The 11,607-nt window shown below is 36.5% G+C and overlaps 1 protein-coding gene and 1 non-coding gene across 3 annotated transcripts in view; one reads left to right on the top strand and one right to left on the bottom strand.

Annotated features, from left to right (window-relative positions):
• sdt (MAGUK p55 family member stardust) overlaps nucleotides 1-1,458 on the bottom strand; it is a 111,539-nt gene extending 110,081 nt beyond the window's left edge. Inside the window, exon 1 of one of the 2 annotated variants that reach the window (XM_076465763.1) lies at nucleotides 1,217-1,458. The gene's annotated coding sequence lies outside the window, so the exon portion shown is untranslated. The remainder of the gene's footprint in view (nucleotides 1-1,216) is intronic. The other variant, XM_076465764.1, reaches the window with a different exon arrangement.
• Nucleotides 1,459-9,981: 8,523 nt separating this feature from the next.
• TRNAR-ACG (transfer RNA arginine (anticodon ACG)) lies at nucleotides 9,982-10,054 on the top strand. The gene has a single exon. It is a non-coding gene; the product is annotated as a tRNA-Arg (tRNA).
• The last annotated feature ends 1,553 nt before the right edge of the window (nucleotides 10,055-11,607 follow it).

Here is an 11,607-nt window from a genome sequence, read left to right on the forward strand (position 1 = left end):
CCGAATGTGCCATGCAATTCGTGTACTTCATTAGCCAATGGAGTGGCAACAGTGTACAACGGTAGTTCCTAGAGTGAATGTGTCACGTGACTTGAATAACCAAATTCTAATTTGTGAATTTAAATACAAAGATGCAACACATTTTGAAGGTAAAGCGGGAATCGAACCTACATACCTGCCTGTAGGAAATGAGCTTCAACTAAACTATCAGCAAAATTTTTATGTTCAGTTGGAACCAATTTATATAAGAAAAGAAATTTCCTGATCATAGCCCCATAATACAACTAATGCTACTACTAGTAACAGTACTATTAACAATGCTAGTAATAGTACCATTAACAATGCTACCACTAGTAATAGTACTATTAACAATGCTACCACTAGTAATAGTACTATTAACAATGCTACCACTATACAAAAAGTTAATTTTTGTTATTTAATTGATTTTGTAAATTCTATGAAACAGACACTACTCAGAACCAACGTTTAATATTAGATTGATAATAAAGCACACACGCAACGTAGGAACACATGTAAAAGGACGCTATCTAATTATACGTCTGGTTAGCATCTAGTAAATTGCTATAAATAAACTCAGCTGATTTATCTATAGAGTTTAAACGTTGTTCGTATGTACTGGTGACCATCTATATGTCTATCAGTACATGACTTGTTGATATATCCACACAATACAGTAGAACGTGGTTCTTTTCTGTTTGGAGATCTTCAGATCTGACTTCGGTAACGAGTGATAGGCGTACGTAAAGTGAATACTGATTAATCAAGTCACCCTACGTGTAAAACACGCTCACATTATGACATGTGTGTATATTTAAATAGTATGGTTAAAGTAGTTAAATGTATTATTGTCACTTATTTAGATTCTTTGTTGTTAAACGCAAAGCTACACAATGGTCTATCTCTGATGCGTCCTCCACGGATATGGAAACCTGACTTATAGTGTTGCAAGTTTTAACTCACCGTTGAGCCACTAAGAAAATAGGGGGGAGGGGGGGCTAATTTATAAATGTTCATTAATTGTTAGAAACAGAGTTACTCCACGTCACCGCTAAAACTAAAAGTACAACTCAATTACGTTTTTGTTCATTACTTCCAAGTTCCATGGTGTAACAGAATTTAGATATTTACATGTTTTCTCCGTGCGTGAAACTGTGCTAGTGAATGACAGATTTTAGTAACAATCAGAGTTACTTACCTAAACTAGAATATCGTTCGATAACAATCCGATACAAACGACCGCAAAACTTGTTACACTGGATCACGGAGTTCAACAGGATGTCCTTCAGTCATCGGTAAACGAAGTCTTTACCGTATGACTACACAAACAACGATGAAAATGAAACGCACAGGAAGAGAGGTCAGACTCTGTCGCAACTGATAAGCCTGGCTACCGTATCTAGTTCCGGTGCCTTCTCACTTGCTTAGGAAACCACCCTAACCTTGTGCGGATTCATTAGTTCAACTAGCTACAACGTGCGGGTTTTCTCTCTGTCGGTGCACGCTGACTGATGGAATGTTCCACTTAGGCAGGTTAAGGGGGAGAAAGACACAAGAGAACCACAAACTGTAATCAACCATACCTGCTGCAGTTTGAAAAACCTGATTTGATACATTCTGTTTTCGAAGTTACGTTGGATTGTGGTTGAACGTTGAGTTTTGCTTCGATTATGAGGGTATCGGTTAATCTTGCTATAACACATATTATTTACCGTGTTCGTACGAGAATTGACTATTAAAACCTAAAAACTCAAGCCCCCATAAATAACAGGCTAGGCCTAACCTGTTATTCTTAAACGTTATATATATATATAAATAAATACTGCTTTTCAACTAAATGTAATTAATCTAAATTAAATACATGTTTTTTCTAAATGTATAAACTTGTATTATAGTCCAGATATAAAGTACAGTCCATGTATAAATTAAGTACATTACAAATGTTTAAAAATGAATAGATAAAATTAGTCAATATACTTTAGTTTTTAAATAAAAATCTTGTTTTAATTAAACTTTTTATTGTTATTATAACAGAAATACAATTTATTTAATCTATAATTTCATATTTTTTATTTTCTGTAAGTCTCAGTTGTTGTCGCTGTTTTGAGTTAAGCACAAAGCTACACAATGGGCTATCTGTGCTCTGGCCACCACAGGTATCGAAACTCGGATTTTAGCGTTGTAAGTCCGCAGACATACCGCTGAGCCACTAGGGGGCGTAAGTCTCAGTGACTGTTTCCATGCTTTCACAGCGAGTGCTGACTTTACACATCCAATTACTTCTGCCCTCTTATGGAAAGATACTGAAATATTGATACATTTGTTGGAATTTTAAATTCATTACACGAGTTGGTTTGGTTTGTTTGTTTTGAATTTCGCGCATAGCTACACGAGGGTTATCTGCGCTAGCCGTTCCTAATTTAGCAGTGTAAGACTAGAGGAAAGGCAGCTACTTATTGCCACCCACCGCCAACTCTTGGGCTACTCTTTTACCAACGAATAGTGGGTTTGATCGGGACACTATAATGGCCCTACGGCTGAAAGGGCGAGCACGTTTGGTGAGACGGAAATTCGAACCCGCGACCCTCAGATTACGAGTCGAGTGCCTTAACCACCTGACCGTGCCGGGCCCGAAATTAAGTTTACTTTTTAAAGAAATTACAAAGGTTTGTCGTTTTTATATGTGTCAGCATGAAGCGTAAAACCGTTAAAATAGTTAATAAGGCTTCTAGAGCACAACGCTAAAATCCGGGTTTCGTTACCCGTGGTGGGCAGAGCACAGATAGCCCATTGTGTAGCTTTGTGCTTAATTCAAAAAACAACAACAACAACAAACAACTTCTAGAGTAAAAAAAATGGTAAACATATGGACTTATGCGATAAACAAATCTCATTTCTATTATAATAATAAGAAACAGTATAAGTAGAACAATATTTTTATTTAAAAACTAAAGTATATTGACTTTTTTTAAAACACCTGTAATGTACTTAATTTATACATGGACTGTACTGCTATATGTTTGTATATTTGAAAAACACATATATTTATTTTGATTATTTACGTTTCTTTTGAATTTTGCGCGAAACTACTCGAGGGCTATCTGCACTAGCCGTCCTTAATTTAGTAGTGTAAGACTAGAGGGAAGGCAGCTAGTCATCACCACCCACTGCCAACTATTGGGCTACTCTTTTACCTATGAATAAGTGTGATTGACCATAACATTATAACGCCCCCACGGCTGAAAGGGGCAAGCACGTTTGGTGCGACTGGGATTCGAACCCGCGATCCTCTGGATTAACGAGTCGAACGCCTTAACACGCTTGGCCATGCCGGGCCTTATTATTTACGTTTAGTTGAATAGCGATACTTGCATTTTTTTGTTAAAGGTTCTCAGTAAAACTATTTTATAAAGAGCGATTTATAAAGTCACGAAACTGGTAGAAGAAATCAATAAATTAATAAAACAAATAAAAAAAAAGAGTCTGATGTTCCAGTGTTTTGTTTGTCGCATCCACAAGTGAATTTCGTATCAGTAATTACAACAAACGTCCTACGACTACGGGGCTACTCTAACTATTTCTTTTGTTTTCTTATTTTTTTTTTACCATAAAACTATACAGTGAGCTATTTGTGATCTATCCATCACAGTGAACGGAGTCTAGGATTATAATGTTTTAAAACTGTAAACTTACCGATGAACCAACCATTGAAGCCCTTTACCAATATTAATTTCAAGTGTATAAAGTACTGTGCAAAAGTGTTAGGACAAAGTCAAAATTACACTTCAGGCTACTTTCAAAAAGGGCCCGGCATGGCCAAGCGTATTAAGGCGTGCGACTCGTAATCTGAGGGTCGCGGGTTCGCATCCCCGTCGCGCCAAACATGCTCGCTCTTTCAGCCGTGGGGGCGTTATAATGTGACGGTCAATCCCACTATTCGTTGGTAAAAGAGTAGCCCAAGAGTTGGCGGTGGGTGGTGGTGACTAGCTGCCTTCCCTCTAGTCTTACACTGCTAAATTAGGGACGGCTAGCACAGATAGCCCTCGAGTAGCTTTGTGCGAAATTCAAAAACAAACAAACTTTCAAAAAACAATGGAAAGTAAGTAACAGGTGAAACATCAGAGCTTTATTAACCTTCATATTTAGTACAACAGAAACTCAGTGATTGAGTTCAATAAACAGTTATTGTGTCTCTTTTGTTTTAATAACTATATACCGACTTTCAGGCATTGTTGTAACATGTTTAATCAAAGTGTTCTTTGGGATTTTATTCCAAATGCCTCTAAAGTTTACTTCCATAAAGTTTCTTTGGAAGTAACTTTTGATTTGTCAATATCTTGACCAATCAAATCCAAGATCTGTTAAATTTGGTTGAGATTGGTGCTCTGTAGGTAACACCGCATCATTTGAATGACTCCAGCATGTTTCTTATCTTAGTAATTTCCGTATAGGTTGGGATATATGAAAGTGCTTGGGGTCATTATCTTGGTAGTAAACTCCTTTACCAATAATACACAAACCATTAGGTATACCATGACGGATCAGTATTTGATGGTACTTGGTCTGGTCTATTATTCCTTCTATTTTACCAATAATACACAAACCATTAGGTATACCATGACGGATCAGTATTTGATGGTACTTGGGCTGGTCTATTATTCCTTCTATTTTACCAATAATACACAAACCATTAGGTGTACCATGACGGATCAGTATTTGATGGTACTTGGGCTGGTCCATTATTCCTTCTATTTTCAAATATCTCCTGTTGCCTCAGTAGACCTTCCCTACAAGCTATAACACTGTCTTTCCCATGATTCATAGTAGGTGCTGTATATTGAGGCAAATATATTTCGTCTTACTTCCGCCCGACGTGCAACCTGCGCTTTGAACCAAATATTTCAAAGAGGGACTCATCTGTCCATAACACCCTTTTATAATTACCAACTGCACAGTTTTTGTACTCTTTGATAAATTTCAGTCTCTTGCCAATGTCTAATGATCAAAGTAAAGTGTTTTTTGGTTTTTTTTTAAACTGCTACATGACCATTCTCGTTAAGTTTTCTTGATACTGTAGATCTGGACACTGTTTTTTCATTTGGTACATGGTTGTTTATCTCATGCTTGAGATCAGTGGCTGTCCTCCTTCTGTCCTGAAGGCTACATAAACAAAGATACTTAACATTGGTGTCATTAACTTTAGGTGTTCTACCTCTTTCTTCCCTGTTTTTATATTTACTTGTCTCAGTTTCACGATCTAAGGTGTACTTGAAAGTGTTTGGGGATCATTTCAGGTCAGAAAAAATTGTTGGAGAGTCCAACCAGCATCTCGTAAAGCTTTCATGTGAACTCTCTACTCTACTGACAAATTTCTACGCTTTTTTGAACCGAGGAATAACAACAAAACTTAACATATAGCGTTAAACATTTTTTGTTTTATTAAGCTTTATTTGTAAAGTGGCATCAAACTGATTTTTCTCTACAATATACCAAGTTCCATACGCTCGTTTCTTTCTATGTAGTTAAGACACTGCATGGTGTAACATGACAGTTATTTTAGATCCTAAGTTTGATCAGTATGTCAATTTAAACAGAACCTTTATGATATGCCCTTGTTACAAGTTACGGGAATTATAAAGAATTTCAAAATATTCTCTTGTCCTAACACTTTTTCACAGTACTGTACGTTGACAGCATCAAGCAAATTTAAACATAATAATTTCACAAATTTTGATAATTATTTCTACATTTTTAACTGCCCATCTTTAGTTGTTTCTCTCTGAGTTTGAAGGAAATAATGGCCATTTTCTATACTTTTACAAAATAAGCAATTAAGAAATAACACATACTATCCAGGAACAAGATTTGTGTTACATAGTGTTATTAGTGTTTGAAAATTAAAAAAAAACAACGCGGTATAAAGTTTTGTTTCAATGTTGTGTGAAGTCCAGCATGATAATTAAAACACATTATGAATATGGAAACTAAATGACTTTTTACAAAAAAAACCCTTAAAAATTCGTCACGAGAAACATATTACTTTATAAAAAATAAAATAAGGAAACATATTCTTAGAATATACAACTTCATAAAAAATAATCAGGCTGACACGTGTTAGGTTTTGCAACATGCAGCAAATTTTGAATTATCAAAGATTCTCGGTTTTATGAAAAACACACTTGTTCTTTGCTGATTTAAATGAACAATCTAGTTTAGCATTATAATTTAGAAAAAGCAGTCTTCTATTTATGTAAAACAATGTGGTTTTATTTTCCGATTTCACCGAATTTATATAATAACTCTTATAGATATCGATTACTGTTTATTTTTTACAAATTTTTTTGGAGCTTGTTTCACTTTGTTTTTATTTAAAATAGCCCCCCCCCATAGCAGTGGCGGCGCCAAGGGGGCTTGATCCCCCTCAAATGAGCCAAGCACCCATCAGCCCCCCAATATTGTTACCTACATATATTCATAAAATATGGAAAACGCAATCGTCGTTGTTGCTTAACAATTAACATAAAAGAGACATAGATCTGTGGAACTCAACGTCTTCATTAAGATGAAAGATAGTTAGCCTGATAGTAACTTTACTTTTCCTCAGAGTGTATTAACTTCACGTGGGATAATTCGTTTCTGTTATATTTCTTTTGATTTGTAGCTTTACTCTTAATGGTATATTAAATGTTCAATCTAAGCTAACCTTGATTTTCTTTATTATTATACCTTGGTTGGAATTTAGGTGAGCTTCCTCTTTTACATATACGCATATTTTCATAAAGAGATTATTTCTAATTTGTAATAATGAATTATTAATCAGAGTATGAGTTTCCAATGAAAACTGCATTGAAAACGCAGTTCAAAATAGCACACCTTTCTGAAATGTACCTTGGTATTTATATTATTAGGCCTGGCATGGCCCAGCGCGTAAGGCGTGCGACTCGTAATCCGAGGGTCGCGGGTTCGCGCCCGCGTCGCGACAAACATGATCGCCCTCCCAGCCGTGGGGGCGTTATAATGTGACGGTCAATTCCACTATTCGTTGGTAAAAGAGTAGCCCAAGAGTTGGCGGTGGGTAGTGATGACTAACAGCCTTCCCTCTAGTCTTACACTGCTAAATTAGGGACGGCTAGCACAGATAGCCCTTGAATAGCTTGGTGCGAAATTCCAAAACAAACAAACAAAATTTATATTATTATAATTTACCATCTATACTTCATATTGATGGCATTTTGGGAAGTCCCTCCACAGTTTACCTCAGCCCCCCAACGAAAATATCCTGGCGCCGCCACTGCCCCATAGCGTAGCGGTATGTATTTCTGAGGACTTGAAACGCTAGAAACCTGGTTTCGATACCCGTGGTGGGCAGAGCACAGATAGCCCTTGGTGTACCTTTGTGCTTAACTTTAAACAAACAAATAGTAAGAATATTTCTAATCTTCCGTTTGCACATGTACTCGTCTTTTACTCGGAAATGTACTCTGCTTATTTTGTTTTCAAAGCTACTCAATGAACTGCAGATATTTTGTTTGTCGCGAGGATTAAACTTTAAATTCTCGTGTTATAGTTCCTTTCCCTCATTCAACCTTATTGTTAAGTTACTGGAAAACATTTGCTCCCTAATTTAGCAGTGTTAGACTATAGAGGGAAGACAGCTAGTCATTAGCACCAACCCTTGGGTTATTTTTTTACCAACGAATAGTGGGATTGAACGTAACATTATACGACCCCTGAGACTGAAGGGGCAAGCATGGTTGATGTGACGGTAATTCGAGCCAGCGACCCTTACGTTGCAAGTCCAGGGCCCAAACCATCTGGCCACTATTCTGAACATTTGGTCAAACATATATGCAAAAACGGCTCGTTTGGGTTGAGAAAATATTTTACATAGAAGAGCGAACAACGTTTCGATCTTCTTCGGTCATCGTCAGGTTCACAAAGAAAGAGGTAACTGACCGGAATATATAAATATTCAAACATCTAACACCGCCCTCTACATTCCGACACTCAGTTACACAACCCCTTTCAAACATGTGGTCAGCTTCCGGTCAGTTACCTCTTTCTTTGTGAACCTGACGATGACCGAAGAAAGTTCGCTCTTCTATGTAAAATATTTTCTCAACCCAAACGAGCCGTTTTTGCATATAAATTTCTCTACAAGTGGGTTTTCTCGACATCACTGATTTGGTCAAACAGTTTTCACAGTCTTCACGCTATAAGATCGATATTAAATGAGAAAGAAAAATCTACACATATATATGTATATATCTTCACCACAATATAACATTTATTTCCAGTTTCCCCTAGTGGGATAGCAGTAAGTGTACAAAGTTACAACGCTAAAATACGGGGTTCGATTCTCCGCAGTAGACATAGAAGATAGCCCAACGTGCTATCAAACAAACAAACGTTAATTTCGTAAGTTTTACAAGTGAAAACCGGAATGTCTGAAGCTGTCACAAAGTCCTTCGTTCGAAACCCAACTTTGATTTTATGGACGTTGTTATTCTGCTCTTTGATGCTGACCGAGATGCTGTTTAGGCTAAAGTTCAGTCAAGTTGTATCAGGTGAGGAGCTTCCTTCAACTCAAACCATGTTAATGTACACTTTTTTATGTGACCTAAAGCTTACTTCTTTATTTGCTTGAAACATGCACTCTGCTCTAATTTCATAGTAACCAACAATATTCAAACATACGTGTTGCTTGAATACTTGTAGTTATTGTTAAATTATTTAGGACGATATTATTTATCTCTTGTCGTGTTCATTGGCTCAGAGTTCTGTTATAAATTACAGGCATATAAAAACCTGATGTTGATTGGTTGATATGTTTGACATGAATAAAAACTGGAAATGTAATAGTGTAAACTCGAAGTTAATGTCGCCCCACCCAACGAACGACGGTAAAAATATTTGTTTGGTATTAATCGCTAAAGTTACACAATGGACTGTCTGTACTCTGGCTACTACAGGTATCGAAATCCAATTTCTAGCGTTTTAAGTCTGCAGACGTGATGCTGTGTCACTGGGGAGGGGAGGGACATAAAGTGTTATATGAAAAGTAAACTGCGTAAATTTAAGAAGATAAAATTAAGATATATGCATCAATATTAAAAGTTACGTGAAATTAAATCTAAAACATTAGAGCTTTTATAAATAATTACAATTTATAAAAATAATCAAAAATATACCTTTTTATGTTGTTATTATTTTATATTAACAATGGCCCGGCATGACTAGGTGGGTTAAGGCGTTCAACTCGTAATCTGAGGGCCGTGGGTTCGAATCCCCGTCCCACCAAACATGCTCGCCTTTTCACCCGTGGGGGCGTTAAAATGTATCAGTCAATCTCACTATTTGTAGGTAAAAGAGTAGCCCAAGAGTTGGCGGTGGGTGGTGATGACTAGCTGCCTTCCCTCTCGTCTTACACTGTTAAATTAGGGATGGCTAGCGCAACTAGCCCCCGTGTAGCTTTGCGCAAAATTAGAAAACTAAACAATTATATTAATAATACGGACTTAATGATAAATTATTATTTTAAACTTAGGTTTTCCTTTACTTTCTGTAAACAAAAATAAAAACTCCCTTTTATCATATTTAATATTTGTGTTATTCAATCTTTCACTGATTGTTGGTAAAGAAAACTGTTTATGTAAAAAATCGGTCACGGCATGGCCAGATGGTCAGGGCTCGGCTCGTTATCTGAGAGTTACGGGTTCGAATCCCTGTCGCACCAAATGTGCTCGCCATTTTAGCCCTGGGAGCATTATAACGTTACGGTCAATCCCACTATTCGTTAGTAAAATAGTAATCCAAGAGTTGTAAGTGGGTGGTGGTGACTAGTTGCCTTCTCTCTAGTTTGTAACACTGCTAAATTACGGACGGCTAGCGGAGATAGCGCTCGTTTAGTTTTGCGCGAAATTCAAAACAAACAATGTAGAAAAAATCTATAGGTGCAAAAGCGGGTCAGTGGCGCAATGGATAACGCGTCTGACTACGGATCAGAAGATTCCAGGTTCGAATCCTGGCTGGCTCGATTAAGCGTTATAATTTGGAGGAAGAGGTCAAATGTACCTGACCCTCCTGGGTATTTAACAACATCAATACCCAAATACCGACACAGTGAAACTGAAACTATAGGTGCACGTAACTTTTGTTCATAAGAGATCAAATTATCCCAAGTATAAACTGGTTAGTGAAGAACAAACTAAAGGTTACAATGAACGCTAAACTTATCATAAAAGTCACGAAATTACTAGTCTTTTTTCACACATTAATCTTCATACGTCTGTTTTAGACTCCATCCAAGTCAGAAAGGTGTGAATTTTATCACAAATGTTAAGTCACTTTTTCTCCAGCTTTTCGCATCGAAACTGTAAATTGTAACGAATTATGTGACCTAGTTAAATGCCTTTTGGGTATGGCAACTCTATTTTTAGTTGGTTCTTGTGCTTAAATAATTAAGTAGCCCTTGTATAATTCAGTAATTTGACGAGTATCTGAGCTGGATAGTCCAGCTATGTGAACCTGTATTTGTTATTTCTATTTGTAAGTTATTTTAACCTTCAGAACTTCTTACGAACTGATTTAGCGTGTGAAATTATCCTTTACAGGTTTTACTTGGTTACATGATTATTCTTGGTAAAAATAAGGTACAATTAAGAGTTGTTTTTTTGACACAGTTTAAATACATCGATTTACTGTGTTGCAAAATATAATTACCGCTTGGCTGGATTTATGGTTCCTGTGTGATTCAGCGAAGCGGTAACCCTAACGTTCATTCACACAGTCGTTACTTCTGTAAAAATAGGCTTATGTCGTGTCTATCTTGTCAAAAATACTACATTTTTCTATCTGCGTGTTTAATATATAAATTACGAGCGCCAGAACAATTACATTAATTTAGTACCTCTAAAAAAATCACGATGGCTTCGTTACGGTTTCTATATTTTGGCCGCTTAGACATTTTATAAATTCATAATATGTAGACGTACCTTGCGTCAAATTTAACACATTTATGCACTGGCCTAACTATACCTCTCCTCGCGTGAAAAGGAATTTTGCCCCCCACATATTTACTTCCCTATAATTATAGCTACAATTCTGGGTGATTCATCGACCTTTCGCAATTGCAGAGGGCGTACTTAAATCTCTGAATCCATGTAAAGATTAAACTAAAAAAATAGATAAATCTATCGCATTTTGTAGAACTGGTATTAAGCTTTCCACATGAATGACATAAATGTCGCTTGGAACGATACGTTATGGGTATTTACTTTATGGGATGATGTTATATGCAAATTTATTTGCTCTAAACGTTCAGTAAACACAGCAGTTGCGGCTAATAATTTAAATTGATACGCTATATCAAGTTAAACACACACATATAATACATATACAGGGTGTCCATAAAGTCAGAAAATAGTTTAAACATATTTTATTTAAAAATGTAGTTACAATATCTGTTCAAATTGGACACGGCCAAGTTCAAAATGTGAATGAGACAGCATGTTTCTCTAAACGTTGGTCAACGTGTAAGTATTGATAGATGCAACTGTCAATGCTATCGTGCCCTCAACATGTTATTCT

The sequence above is a fragment of the Tachypleus tridentatus genome, chromosome 10 (genome assembly GCF_004210375.1).
Source record: "Tachypleus tridentatus isolate NWPU-2018 chromosome 10, ASM421037v1, whole genome shotgun sequence".
Classification (NCBI taxonomy): Eukaryota; Metazoa; Arthropoda; class Merostomata; order Xiphosura; family Limulidae; genus Tachypleus; species Tachypleus tridentatus.